Genomic DNA, 15,977 nt, shown 5'->3' with positions numbered 1-15,977 from the left:
GCTAACCATAGTGTATAAGAGAAGTTGAAAAGAGTACTGCAGTAACTATACACGGATTATATCTATAATTATTTGTATGAGGAGATTTTAAATGCTGATTAGGAGATTGTATCAATAAATGTAGGCATGTGGAAAGACATATGGATTGAAAAAAGTTAATAAGGCTGGTCAGGGGATTTTGACCAAATCAATAAATACTGAGTTTTTTTTTTAATATAAAATTTAAAAAATTCAGATTGGAATATTAAAATTCCCACATGCCTTGGGGGTTAAAAACCCCTCTTGCTTAATATATAGTATAGATATAGATAGATAGATATAGATATAGATATAGTTAATATAATATAGATAGACAGATGTGTTGAAATATTTAAGGAATTTTGTTTATGCTGGTCTTTAATGCATTAAAGTTTAATTATGAGAGGGTTTTGACCAAATCTCCCAAAAGACATGGGGATTGGGAGTAATTAATAAATGCTGAAGTTTTTTTTTTTAATCAAAAAATTAGAAAATTAGGATTGGGATGTTGGAGCTCCCACAAGTCTTGGGGGTTAAAAACCCCCTTTTACTTAATATATAGCATAGATAGACTAGCCTATCACCCGTGCTATGCACGGGATAATTATAGAAATTTATATTTGTTTTAGATTTTTTTTAATATATAAATTATGTTTTTTTAAGATTTTTTATAAAAATAATTTAACAATCCTATCACTAATCATAGTATATGAGAGAAGTTGAAAAAGGTACTGCAGTAACTATACACAGATTGTATCTATAATTACTTGTATGAGGGGATTTTAAATACTGATCAAGGAATTTTGACCAAATCAATAAATGCAGACATGTGGAATAAAAAAGTTAATAAATGCTGATCAGGGGATTTTGACCAAATCAATAAATGCTGTGTTTTTTTTTTTGTAATAAAAAATTTAGAAAATTCATATTGGAATTATTTAGAGCCATTGAATAAACTACAATCACATTTTTCTTTTTGTGAGTTAACTTCAATCATATTAAAAAATCAAATTATAAACAAAAGGAGATAACTTCAATCATACAAATCACAATTTTTTTAATGCTATCTAATCATCATCAATAATTAAAAAAACACAATAATTTATTTTTCAAAAAACATAGTGAGTTAAAAAGATCAATTACAATTTTTTTTTGGGTCAAAATACAATCTAATTATCATCAATAAGTGGTACATTATGTGACCCTAATGAGTACAATCTATTTTGTTTTTCAAAAAACACAGTGAGTTAAAAATCAAATCACAAATTAAGTGAATTGATAGTTAAAAAAACACAATAATTTTTTTTCAAAAAACACAGTGAGTTAAAAAAATCAATTACAATTTTTTTTTCAAAATATAATCTAATCATTATCAATAATTTGTATTTTAAAAATCAAATCAAATCACAAATATTTTTATGCTATCTAACTACAATCATATTTTTTCATAAATAATTTTAAAGAAAAACCATTAAAACAGTAAATAGAAGATTAAATCACATTTAAAAAAAAAAGAACCATTAAACAAACTAAAATCACATCACATTTTTCCAATAATAAAAAAAAAATAAATGAAAAAAAGAACCATTGACTAGCTACAATTACATTAAAAAAAAAAAGAACCATTGAACTAACTAAAATCATATTTTTTTTCTTTGTGAGTGTTTATATTTATCTAACTTCAATCATATTAAGGCCACGTTTGGCATGTGCCCAAAAAGTCAAAAAATTACTCAAAAAATTAAAAAGTTATCACTATTCACCAAAAGTCAAAAAGTACGGTTGCACAACTCCCAATCCTAATTTTTCCCTACACACTAATTTATACAATTTTTTAATACACATTTTCCATAAAAAGTCAAAAAGTTAACGCAAACAACTATATTTTTTTCCTCAACTTTTTAGTCCAAAAAGTCGGAAAGTGCACTTATTTAGGACATCCCAAACAACAAATAAAATAAAAATAGTAAATAAAAATATTAAATAACATTAAAAAAAAACCATTGAACTAACTACAACAATCATATTAAAAAAAAGAGCCATTGAACAAACTACAATCACATCACATTACAATCACATTTTTTTCTTTGTGAGTGTTTATATTTATTTAACTTCAATCATATTAAAAATAACATTAAAATAGTAAATAAAAAGATTAAATAACATTAAAAAAAAACCATTAAACTAACTACAACAATCATATTAAAAAAAAGAGTCATTGGACAAATTACAATCACATCACATTTTTTCCATAATAAAATAAATAAATGAAAAAAAAACTATTAAACTAACTACAATCACATTAAAAAAAAAAAATCATTGAACTAATTATGATCACATTTTTCTCTTTGTGGGGGTTTATATTTATCTAACTTCAATCATATTAAAAAATCAAATTATAATTTTTTATTCGCTAGACAAATAACAAATATTTTTATGTGCTATCTAACTACAATATTAAAACAGTAAACAAAAGGAAAAGTAAAGAAGGAGAAAACAAAAAGAAGACTTACTATTTGCATCCGTGGTCACTGAAGTTGAAAGTGTAGAAGTGAGAAGTCAAGCAGGAGAAAACAAAAAGGAGACTCACTGTTTGCAATAGGTATGCGAAAAGTTAAAAAGAGTGTGTAAATGGAGAAGTTAAAAAGACTTGGAATAATTTAATAAGTGCTAAGTTTTTTTTTTTCAAAAAAAATCAAAAAAATTAATAAATTAAGGTTCAGATATTGGAACTCCCACAAAACTTGTGGGTTAGAGATAGATATAAACAAATAAATAGATATAGATATAGATATTTATATTTGTTTTAAATTTTTTTTAATATATAAATTATTTGTTTTGGAAAAGGTACTGCAGTAATTATGAGAGAAGTCAAAAAGTCTTGTGGGTTGAGAGAAGTTAATAAATGCTGAGGTTAATTTTTTTTTTTTAAAAAAGAAAACAAAAAATTAGAAAATTAGGATTGGCATATTGGAGCTCCCACAGGCCTTGGGGTTAGAAACCCCTTTTTTCTTAATATATAGTATAAATATAGTATAGATACTAGCCTATCACCCATGCTATGCACAACATAATTATAGATATTTATATTTGTTTTATATTTTTTTAATATATAAATTATGTTTTTTTAAAATTTTTTATAAAAATAATTTAACAATCTTATTACTAATCATAGTGTATGAAAGAAGTTAAAAAAGATACTGCAGTAACTATACATAAATTGTATCTATAATTATTTGTATGAGGGGATTTTAAATGCCGATCAAGAGATTTTGACCAAATCAATAAATGCTGTTTTTTTTTTAATAAAAAATTTAGACAGATTGGGATTATTTAGTGTAACGCCCTTAAAATAAAACCATAAATCATACAATCTTGACATGCTTAGACATAAGAGAGTACAGCATAATTTCATTCATCAGAGTATTCATTACAAAAATATTATATGTTGACATCAAAAGTAAATGCCCCACGAGCTTACAACTTTCCAAGTCAACACTTGGTTACAAGAAGGAGAGTACTAACTCTACACAAAATAAGCCATTGGCTTGATATACATGTAATACAACAAAAATAACAAAAAGAGTCTAACAACCTCAAGCCTCCCAAGCTACGTCCTTGGAGGTGGCATAACACCTGTACCTGAAAATAATGTCCCATATAGGGTGAGCCAACGCCCAGTAGAGATATGCTAAACATAATATGAGCAAAAACTAAAACATTAGCATTTGATAAATGTTTAACTCACATAAATCAATTCATAATTCATTTCAATTACATGACAAATATGTCCATGTTTCATTTCTCTTTCTTTTACTTAATCGATTCTCAATTCATAATCGTGGCTCAGAACTTGGCAAAACTATTTAAGTGAGATTGCATCTCATATCAACAATTCTTCCATACACCACAATAGATACACATATTTGTTGTATCGATATTACATAAAACACTTCCATACTTCACAATAGATACACATATTCGTTGTATCAATACTTCAATAGATACACATATTTGTTGTATCAATGGAGTACATCCCATATCTCCTCCCAAACAATATCCGGTTTAGGAGTCCATCCCTTATCTTCCCCTAAACCGTGGAGTACATCCCCTATCTCCTCCCACACAATACAATGTATATAGGCATCTATCATATACATGTTCAATCAATACACAAATTTGATATATTATTCCATTCATCATTATCAATGACATACAACCGATTAGTTTTAATTCGCCTAATCATCATGCAATGTCTACAACAATCAAGACTATCCTCCACCGATAGCTCAAAGCAATTATTTCTAAACAGACAATAATTATATCAACAGATAATTTATCAACATTTTCAAAGGTGAGTGATTAATGAATCCAACTCCACCATTCTACCTCATAATGAGCCAATTTTGTTATTTCCTCTCAATCTCATATTTCCATAATAAATGTCATTAATTACACTAATGACCCAAATATACCCAAACATGGCATTTTCCCCCTTTCCTCAACATTGACCCAAAGGTCCAAATATTACCAACAACATCAATAACCTCCTTTTTAGACCCAAAAAACAAATGTTTGAATCAAAAGAATAAAACCCCTCTTTCCAATGTAACACATTTCAAACCCTAACTTCCCAAATCAAACCATTTATACAAAAAGCTCAACATTTAGGTTAAAGCTCATAAAAATGAGTAATTATCCCTACCTCAAATTCGGAGCTCAAAGGAGGAAGACGAAGAAATTCGAAATGCTCCAAGCCCCAATATTTTCGGATCAAAATGTAGCCCTCAACAAGCTCCACACTTTTTACAAAGGCCCAAGGATAGAAGCTCACTCCTAGTAGATCAAACCCTAGAGAGAAGTTGGAGTTTTAGAGTGAGGTGCTCTCCAATGGATGTTTTGAAAAGTAAGAGAGAGAAAGAAAGTGTGAAAAGTGATTTAAAATCACCCAACTACAATCTGATATACGACTAGTCCGCTTGAGCGGAGAATAGGACGCTTGAGTGTCAAGCACAAAAACTGAATCCGCTCGAGTGCAAGAATACTCACTCGAGCGTCAAGACACAACTGCAAAACACACTCGTTCGAGGACAAAGGGAAACCCGCTCGAGCGTAGATTACACTTTTCTAGTACCTTTACAGACAAAGAACACCCGCTCGAGCGCAAGGGTACCTGCTCGAGCGTAAGGAAATCCGCTCGAGCATGAAAAACACATCTGCAGTACTTTTGCAGACGGACAAACTACTGAAGGTGTGCAAACTCCACTCGAGCAGGAATGGATCCGCTCGAGCGGACCACCAAAAATCTGGGCAACAAGAAATGGGATTAAAGCTCAACCAACCTGTTCGAAACACGCTCAAGACATTTCTAAACTCCAATCCAAAGCATTAAAGGAAGGAAATGAAATACAGACAACCACAACTATCAACAGAACCGAGTCCGGAATACAGTAAATAAGGAAGGAAAAATCAGGATTGCTATATTTAGAGCCATTGAACAAACTACAATCACAATTTTCTTTTTGTGAGTTAACTTCAATCATATTAAAAAAAATCAAATTATAAACAAAAAGAGATAACTTCAATCATACAAATCACAATTTTTTTAATGCTATCTAACTACAATGACATTTTTCTCATAATAAAAAAAAATAATTGAAAAAAATAATCATTAAAATAGCAAATAAAAAAGATTATTTAGAACCACTGAACAAATTACAATCACATTTTTCCTTTTGTGAGTTAAGTCCAATCATATTAAAAAATCAAATTATAAAAAAAGGAGATAATTTCAATCATACAAATCACAATTTTTTTAATGCTATCTAATTATCATCACTAATTAAAAAAAACACAATCATTTATTTTTCAAAAAACATAGTGAGTTAAAAAGATCAATTACAATTTTTTTTGGGGTCAAAATACAATCTAATTATTATCAATAATTGGTACATTATGTGACCCTAATGAGTACAATCCATTTTGTTTTTCAAAAAACACAGTGAGTTAAAAATCAAATCACAAATTAAGTGAATTGATAGTTAAAAAAACACAATAATTTTTTTTTCAAAAAACACAGTGAGTTAAAAAAATCAATTACAATTTTTTTTTTCAAAATACAATCTAATCATTATCAATAATTGGTACTTTAAAAATCAAATCAGAAAAAATCAAATCAAATCATAAATATTTTTATGCTATCTAACTACAATCATATTTTTTTCATAAATAATTGTAAAGAAAAACCATTAAAACAGTAAATAAAATATTAAATCACATTAAAAAAAAGAACCATTGAACAAACTACAATCACATCACATTTTTCCCATAATAAAATAAATAAATAAATGAAAAAAAGAACCATTGACTAACTACAATCACATTAAAAAAAAGAGAACCATTGAACTAACTACAATCACATTTTTTTTTTTTTTTGTGAGTGTTTATGTTTATCTAACTTCAATCATATTAAAAATAAAATTAAAAGAGTAAATAAAAAGATTAAATAACATTAAAAAAAAACATTAAACTAACTACAACAATCATATTAAAAAAAAAGAACCATTGAACAAATTACAATCACATCACATTACAATCACATTTTTTTTCTTTGTGAGTGTTTATGTTTTTTTTAACTTCAATCATATTAAAAATAAAATTAAAATAGTAAATAAAAAGATTAAATAACATTAAAAAAAATCATTGAACTAACTACACTAATCATATTAAAAAAAGGAGCCATTGAACAAACTACAATCACATCACATTTTTCCCATAATAAAATAAATAAATGAAAAAAAAGAACTATTAAACTAACTACAATCACATTAAAAAAAAGAATCATTCAACTAATTATAATCACATTTTTCTCTTTGTGGGGGTTTATATTTATCTAATTTCAATCATATTAAAAAAATTAAATTATAATTTTTTATTCATTAGACAAATCACAAATATTTTTATGCGCTATCTAACTGCAATATTAAAACAGTAAACAAAAGGAAAAGTCAAGATGGAGAAAACAAAAAGAAGACTTATTGTTTGCATACGTGGTCACTGAAGTTGAAAGTGTAGAAATGAGAAGTCAAGCAGGAGAAAACAAAAAGGAGACTCACTGTTTGCAATAGGTATGTGAAAAGTTAAAAAGAGTGTGTGAATTGGAGAAATTAAAAAGACTTGGAAGAATTTAATAAGTGCTAAGTTTTTTTTTCAAAAAAAATCATGAAATTAAGGTTCAGATATTGGAACTCCTACAAACTTGTGGGTTAGAGATAGATATAAACAAATAGATAGATATAGATATAGATATTTATATTTGTTTTAAATTTTTTTAATATTCAAATTATTTGTTTTGGAAAAGGCACTGCAGTAATTATGAAGAAGTCAAAAAGTTTTGTGGGTTGAGAGAAGTTAATAAATGCTTAGGTTAATTTTTTTTTTAAAAAACAAAAAATTAGAAAATTAAGATTGACATATTGGAACTCCTACAGGCCTTGGGGATTAGAAACCCCATTTTGCTTAATATATAGTATAGATAACCTATCACCTGTGCTATGCACGGTATAATTATAGATATTTATATTTGTTTTAGATGTTTTTTAATATATAAATTATGTTTTTTAAGATTTTTTATAATTTTAGATTTTTTTTAATATATAAATTATGTTTTTTTAAGTTTTTTTGTAAAAAATAATTTAACAATCTTATCACTAACCATAGTGTATGAGAAAAGTTAAAAAGGGTACTGCAGTAACTATACACGATTTGTATGTATAATTATTTGTTTGACGTGATTTTAAATGCTGATCAAGGGATTTTGACCAAATCAATAAATGTATGCATGTGGAAAGACATGTGGATTGAAAAAAGTTAATAAATGTTGATCATAGGATTTTGACCAAATCAATAAATGCTGAGGTTTTTTTTTTTTTAAATAAAAAATTTAAAAAATTTAGATTGAGATATTGAAACTGCCTATAGTTGTTGGGCGTTAAAAAACTCCCTTTTACTAATATATAGTATAGATATTATTTTAACAAAGGAAAATTGAAACTATAATAGTAATTATTGCAGAAATAGCAAGGATTCTAAACATCACATCTTGTGCATGTGAAAACAACTCTAGAGACGATAAATTGTAAGTAGGGCGAGGTAAGAAAATCGAAAAATTTGTAAATTGAATCGGTTCAAACTAATTTGTTAGGTTTAGTTTGATTTTTTAAATTCATAATTCAATATTGATTTGAAAAATTGGAAATTTTGTCTCTGCGGATTGGTTTTAGATTTAGGTCCAAGGTTCTGGATTTGAAGCGAACTGGACTGTATAACTTAAACAATATATGTTTATTTGTTAGATATTATATTGTTTTAGTGTTAATGATGGAACAATGTGTATGTTTATGTTTCTAAAAATCATAGCAGATTAATGTTGAACAATGTTTGCTTAACTGATAAATATTATGAGAGTAGTTTGTTTGATAGAATGTTATTATTATTTTTATTGTTTACGATAGGTTGAAATTTTTAAAAATGTTATATGATTTTTCTTGTGAACAAATTATGTGAAACTGTAGTTCTAAACTGAATCGAACTATTTTTAAATTGTTTGGTTTGAATTGGTTCCATGATTTTAATAGTTTGATTTGGTTTGGATTGATTCCATAATTTTAATAGTTTGGTTTAGTTTTAATTTTTATGAAACCGTAAATAATGAATTAGTCTTAGTTGCTCAGCCCTATGTGAGGTTGTTGCTCTTTATAAATGTTTGTTACTTGTTCTGTAATAATATTGATCATATAATTGTACGGAAATGATTTAATCTGATTTATTTTTTAAAAATAAATGACAAGCATGAATTTGAAATAGCTCGTCTATTTTTTTAAAGTATATCTAATAAAATTATTAGAATAATTTAATAACATACAAAATAAACAATTTAAATTATCAAAGCGAATTACATTCCCAATTGGACAAAATTATTTTTTCTCCCAATTAAAGAGAAGCTGATTTTTTTTTTTTAATATATATATATACATTTCTCCACACAAAATGAGGATCCATTTACAATTATGGACTACCTAAATCAAATTTGTTTTGTTGCAAGCTATGGAGTTTTGAACCGTGGACCTCTTGAACAGAGTAAAGTCATAAGAGTATCTGCAACTCAATATTTTCAATTAAAGGATGAAAAATATATATATATATATATATTATTCAAATAGTGAATATAGAGTATAGATTATCTCACTATTCATTCAAATTTCAATCACATATCTTCATTTCTTCTCTAAAGATTTTCCTCCAAAATATTTTCCTGAAAAAATGAATAATTTTTATTCATTAATAAATATTTAATTTTTAAACTTTTGTTAAATATATTTAATATTAGACTCATTTTAAAAGTATGAGTTCGCTCTTTTTAATGATATCAACTTTATAAAAATTAAATATAAATATTAAAAGTTATTTGTATATTATAACATATAATCAAAAATACAAAATGATATGATTGTAGAAAATTGATATGATTGAAAGGAAAGGTTTTGAGTACAAAATTGATATTTAAATATATAAATAGTGCTGTGAAGATTTCTCATCATTTCTTTATATTTGGAGAATCAACTCATCTTCCGCTTTTTGGAAATGGTTTTACAGGATGGGTTGGAGGTAAAAATCCTTCATATGAAGATGTAGACGGTGATTTGGCGATGCTCTAAGCCACTACACAATTAACGGTGGACCCACATGAGGCCTAAGGGGGTTAGGTCCCCCTAGATTTTTGATATTTGATTTTTTTTTTTTTTCATATGTATATAAATAAAATTTTAAACAAAAATAATATTTAGAATAAAATGTCAAGAGTATTTTTAAATTTATGAAAATAATAGTGATTGTTTTATTGAAAATGAAGCGACCACAACAAATTATATTTTTATGAATGAAAATTTTATGAGAAAATCTCAATATAGAGGTAATATCCATCATTATTGATATATAAATATAATTAATCTCACTATATATATGTAAAAATTGCTAAGAGTTTTAGTTATATTTGCATGTAGAGTTTACCCTTCATATGTTGTTTTACTATTGGTTGGTGATATCATATGTTAATAATGATGTGATATCACTATTATATGAAATTTTTATTCAAATTTTGTAAAAATTTGATTTATCTTACCATTACATAATTTATTTTAAGACTTAAATATATGATTCTTTTTACATTATCCATGATACACTAGTTACACGCAATATTTTCTTTTCCATTTTAGTCGAAGTTAATTATAAAATTTAATGAAATACTTTGGTAATAATTTATTTAAATTTTTGTACTTAATTTAATTAAAAAATTATTATTATCTTCTTATTATAGGTTATGGAAAAAAATTAAAATTGTAATCAAGAAGTGTCCCTTCCGATTTAGTTTCCTAACTCCGCTACTACAAGTACTCTTATTAATATTAGGTAATATATATTATTTGTTACCTTATTACAAAGTGAGACTTATTTATAAGTCCTATTTTGGACACTTATACTATGTTAAGTCCTGTGTAATTTCTTATAGAGTTTCAAGTCCTATTTAGATAGGAATGTATTCCACAAGATTTTATGAGTTGTAAATAAATGGTATTAATATACTATTATACACTATAATGGCAAAACCATATATAAGAAATTAAACGTTACCGTAGATCACATTCAATTTAAAAAATCAAAAACCTAGTAAATTTGCGAAACGTAACGTGATACATTACGTTACGTTTATGTAGGTGTCATGTTACGTTACATTAATGTAGGTGTCACGTCACGTTACGTTACGTTACGTTACGTTTATATAGGCATCACATTACGTTATGTTTATGTACGTGTCACGTTACGTTTCACAAATGTGTATTTTGAAATTCAAATTCACATTCATATAAACATCATCTATGATAACATTCAATTTCCTATATATGATTTTACCATTATTTATGAAATTAATAACTAATATTGAGGGTAAATGTGTCAACAAACTTCACACAAGACTTATGAGAACAAAAATTTTTTAGTAGGACCATATGTAGCATAAGTCCCTCTAATATGACTTATAAATAATTTTTCCTATTACAAATATCTTTGAAACAAGTAGGAATTTTTATGCAATCCATCAATATTTAATAAATATTACGTACACTAGTTATTTAAAGTGGTGTCATCAAACAAAAAAAAAATATATATATATATATATATATATATGAATATTTTGTTTGAACTTATTCATCCAAACAAGAAGAAAAAAAAAAAGAAAAAAAAAGTGAGTACTTCAAGGTCCTTCAAAAAAAAAAAAAAAAAAAAAAACTTTAAGAACAAAAAAAAAAATCTATCAAACCAACGACCAGAAAAAAATAAAAATAAATAAAATGTAATCAACTTATGTCAAAAACTACAACATGTCCATCCAAAACAATACTAAAAAAAAAAATCTAAGCCTCAAACAAAATCCTATAAAGCTCTTTTGGAACATCCAAAAAAAAATTTAAAAAAAAGGTACCATTATCTAAGAATCATAGTAAAAAAATAAAATAAAATAACTACATTTCAATTTTGTGAGAGTGGTTGCGAATGACTAATTTTTTTAAAAAAAAGGTATCATTATTTAACGATGACTTGCCTGTCATGGGATTGTGCTCTTCTCCATCAAATGACATCTCTTGAAAAAAATAAAAATTAATGAGTGTGAAGGAATATATTAGAATCAATTTATTATTTTATTTAAAACAAACTACATTACAAACTAAAGAAAATTACATACTTAAGAAGTTTGTAAATTACATGATACTTGTGAAGATAAAGGCGGAGACTATGAGTAACTGGATGAATATAGAATGTTAGTATCATGCATGAAAATATTGTAACCATAATTTATTAATGAGTATTTTACAAGTACGCCTCCTGAGATTTGATTAAAATACGAATTGCTCCTGTGGTTTTGAAAATTACATTCCACCCCTCGAGATTTCTAATTTCTTAACAAATCGCTCATTTTATTAATAAATCATCAAGTCATTTAACAGTTTTTAAAGATGTTAAAAATATGTTTCAATTAATAATTTAGGTAATTTTATTGTTGTATAGGAGAGCAATTATGAATTTCATTTTTTTAGTTAATCCTGTTAAATAAAAAAAATCTAATAAGGGGGTATTTACAATTTTTCAAACCACAAAAGGTAATCTGTATTTTAAGCAAACCTTAGAGGGTGTATTTGTCATTTATCCTTTATTAATTGTGCCCAATAGGATATCCCAACATCCTAATTCATAAAATACCGTTATAAGTAAATATACTATTATAAGAAAATTTAAACACAAGAAATAAAATCTAACATGTGAGTGGCATAAAGAGAAACTTTGAACATTTAAAGTGTCACTCGATTAGCCAATTTTCTAAAAAGATCGTAACAGATTTATCAGTATATTGCATATGTCAAAAAGAAAAAAATAAAATCAAGTAGGTGAACAATAGCTTACTAAGGTGGATAAGTTGTGAAATAATTTTTGTCGTCTTATTAGTCTTCTCATGCCAAGGTTTTAATCTATCCCTACATTCTGTCCACTATTTTTTTTTTCTTTTTTCTTTCTTTTTTTTAAAAAAATAAAAAATAAAAATCCATAACTCATGCAAAGTTAGGATTAGCCATATCTTATTTTTAGCACTCACATCGATGTTACTTCCATTATTGCAAACGCCCGAATCACCAAATGATACCATCATCTTGTTCACTTTTACACAATTTTGTAACCCCTTCATCAACCAATTGATAGACAGACTTATACATAGATGATTGAGTTGCTAGCTTTACCATTTTAAGACAAAGATCCCTATAACGTGTCGATATCACAAACTCGGGATCATTCTCATCCACTTCAACTTTTGCCCCCTTAATTTCGCCATCCTTTGCATCTAATCCCCATCGACCTAATACGTACCTCTCAGGAATTTCTATAACATTCATTCTGTCAAGTGCTTTAAATGCATAAAATTCTAAGGTTCTCAAACTTTTGACAAGTACAATGAATTTTTTGAAAACTTTTGTCTCCTCCTACTCATTACCTTCCATATCACCCTCCGTAATATACTTTCTATCATTACAATACAAGCTAATCACATACCGAACTTCTCCTTCTAACTCATGGCATTACTTCACTTGACAACAAACGGACATGTCCAATTCATTATGGAATAAGTCAAAGATAAGAGGGGTGTACAAATTCACAACATGGATGAAAGTTATAATGGTTCCGGTTTAGACCCGACCCTTTTTATGCTCTTACATCTAGAATTTCCGTACCTTTAACTGTTGTTTATACCTTATCATCTTGTTATTAGTTGAGTTTGGTTGTTTAGAATTGTTGGTTATATTTGAAGTAGGTTGGGAGTTAGTTTTTCAGAAGAGTTGCTATCCGTTGCTTTTCTTGTTTGCTCGAGTGATGCTTTGGTCGCTCGAGCGGTTTTTGAGATCTCTCAGTATTTCTGCAAGCCTGTAAAACTTCTGGAAGTAGGATGATCTTCACACGAGCAGTCTTTTCTTCGCTTGAGCGGTCTTTTGTAGGTCTAAACTTTTGGGACAGGGTCATTGTGTTCTCGAGCGATGTTTTGGTCGCTTGAACGATGTCACTTATTGTGTTGGACACTCGAGTGGTGGTTTAGTTGCTCGAGCAGTCTATGTGTGTATCAGATCGGGGGGAAATTTTTAAGTCACCTTTTCATCTCTCTCTCTCCCTTCAAAACACTTCTAAACCTAATTTCTTCACTCTCTCCCTCTTTAGTTCTTGCCTAAATACCTTAAATACACCCAAATCCATTGATTTCTCCACCACAGTTCCTTGGAGAAAAAGGTAGAGCTCGTTGAGAGCTTGATTTTAATAAGAGAATATTCATATTATGGTTTAGTAGAGGCCAATCTTTGATCGGGCTTAGTGGGGGTGCTCAATTAATGACCTTCCTGTCTCATACCTAAGGTTCCAAGCCAAACATCCTTGGTTACGATAAATAGTGGCCTTGGCACGAGTCATGGGTTTTCTAATTTTTCCAGAATATTAGGTGGCGACTTTGAGATCTGGTGATGTAGTCCATTTTTTACAAAGATTTTGCAATAAAATGGAATTTCTATAAAAATTGCCAAATTTGGACTCTCATCTATGTTTCACATTGCATTCATGAGACTAGATTAAAGAAATTGAGGATCCAAACTGTTTAGCGTGCACGAGTACCCCCTAGGCAAGCGATAGCTATTGGTAGAGGATAGCTTTGATTTTTATACAAATTAAATGACGATTAATTGAAACTAATTACTCATATATCTTGTATTGAGCATTGTTTCATACTTAAATATTGAAAATGTATTGTTTTAAGAAAAATGGGTATATACCTTGGTGAATCTGGTTAGGGGATGTGGTTGTGGTTTATTATGTTAGCCTGTGTGTCCTTGGTGAAAGTCCAGAAACCTGTGCGGTTAGGTGCCGATCCTTCCGGTTACTACCAATTATAGCAATTTTGGTTTAGATCTGAGCCGTTTGATATTTTGGATCTGAGTTTTATTGTCTTACACAATTGTACATGTCTTATTTCTCTTTATTCCCCATTGAGTTTCGTTATTGGAGTGTCTTGGTTGTGTTTAGAACAGGTTGGGAATTAATTTTTCAAAATGTTTCTTGTCCAGAATTTGGCTTCTTCGCTCGAGCGATATTTCTTGCGCTTGAGCGATCTTTGAGAACTTTCAATACTTTTATAGGCATGCAAAACTATTGAGAGTTGGCATTCTACGCTCGAGCGGTCATTCTTGCGCTCGAGCGGTATTGGCTCGAGTGGCCCTTCTTGAGCTCGAACGATGGTCCTCTATTTGTAAAACTTCTGGGAGTTTGCATTCTTCGCTCGAGCAGTCACTTTGCACGCTCGAGCGGTCGCACTTATTGTGTCTGGTCGCTCAAGCGATACTTCTTACGCTCGAGCGGTCTGCGCGTATATCAGTTCGTAAAAGTCACTTTTTAGGTCACTTTTTCATATATATATATATATATATCTAAACATTCTGAAAACCCTAAGTTGAGACCTCTCTCTAAGACTTCCCTTCTCTCTACAAATTCACCTTGATCCACCCGTTTCTACACTATAGCCCCTTCGTTAAAAAGGTAGAGCTTATCTAGAGCTTCGTTTTAATGATAACAAAGTTAGGTTTCGGTGTTTTTCAAGTTTTTCCATTCTCTCTCTCATCTTCTAAGCTTGAGGTAAGGATTTCTCCATACTTTCTTATGATTTTTAACTTAGCTTTTTTTGTTTTGAAACAATATTGTGATTTGGGAATTTTTGAACAAATCTAGGGTTTTGGGTTAAAAATCGAAAGAGATGTTTTCAAACGGATTGTTAGAATTGATTGAGGAAATGTATTTACTGTTAAGTTATGATGAATTAGTGGATTTTTACCATTGAAATTGGTTTATAAAGAAATGGGGGTTTACCCTAAACATATGAAATGTTGAATTTGAAAAGATAAATGAAATTGATGTTGGAAATGTGGAATTGGGTTGATATTGATGATGATGGTAGAGTTGGATATGTATTATCACTCACATCTTGAAATTTGAAAAATTTACCATTATTTAAAATTGTTTATCTATTTAGAAATACCTGTTTTGGGCTATCGATGGAGAATAGCTATGACTGTTATAGAAATTGCATAAGAATTAGGAAAATTGACACTATTCTCTCATCTATTTGCATCAAGAATTATTTCATATTTATGCATTGGAAATGTTTATCGTGTTGAGAAAATGAGTGAATCTAGAAAGTACGGGTTGTCTCGTTGAAATAAGTTCGCCTGAGTATCCATAGTGAAAGTCCTAAAAACTACGCATATACATGGGTGCTGATCACGCGGACAAAATTTCTGTGAAATGGCAATAGTAGTGTCTGTAGA

This window comes from Camellia sinensis, chromosome 6 (genome assembly GCF_055761805.1).
Source record: "Camellia sinensis isolate YWXY chromosome 6, ASM5576180v1, whole genome shotgun sequence".
NCBI classification, from domain to species: Eukaryota; Viridiplantae; Streptophyta; class Magnoliopsida; order Ericales; family Theaceae; genus Camellia; species Camellia sinensis.
Note: the sequence above shows the minus strand (reverse complement) of the source record.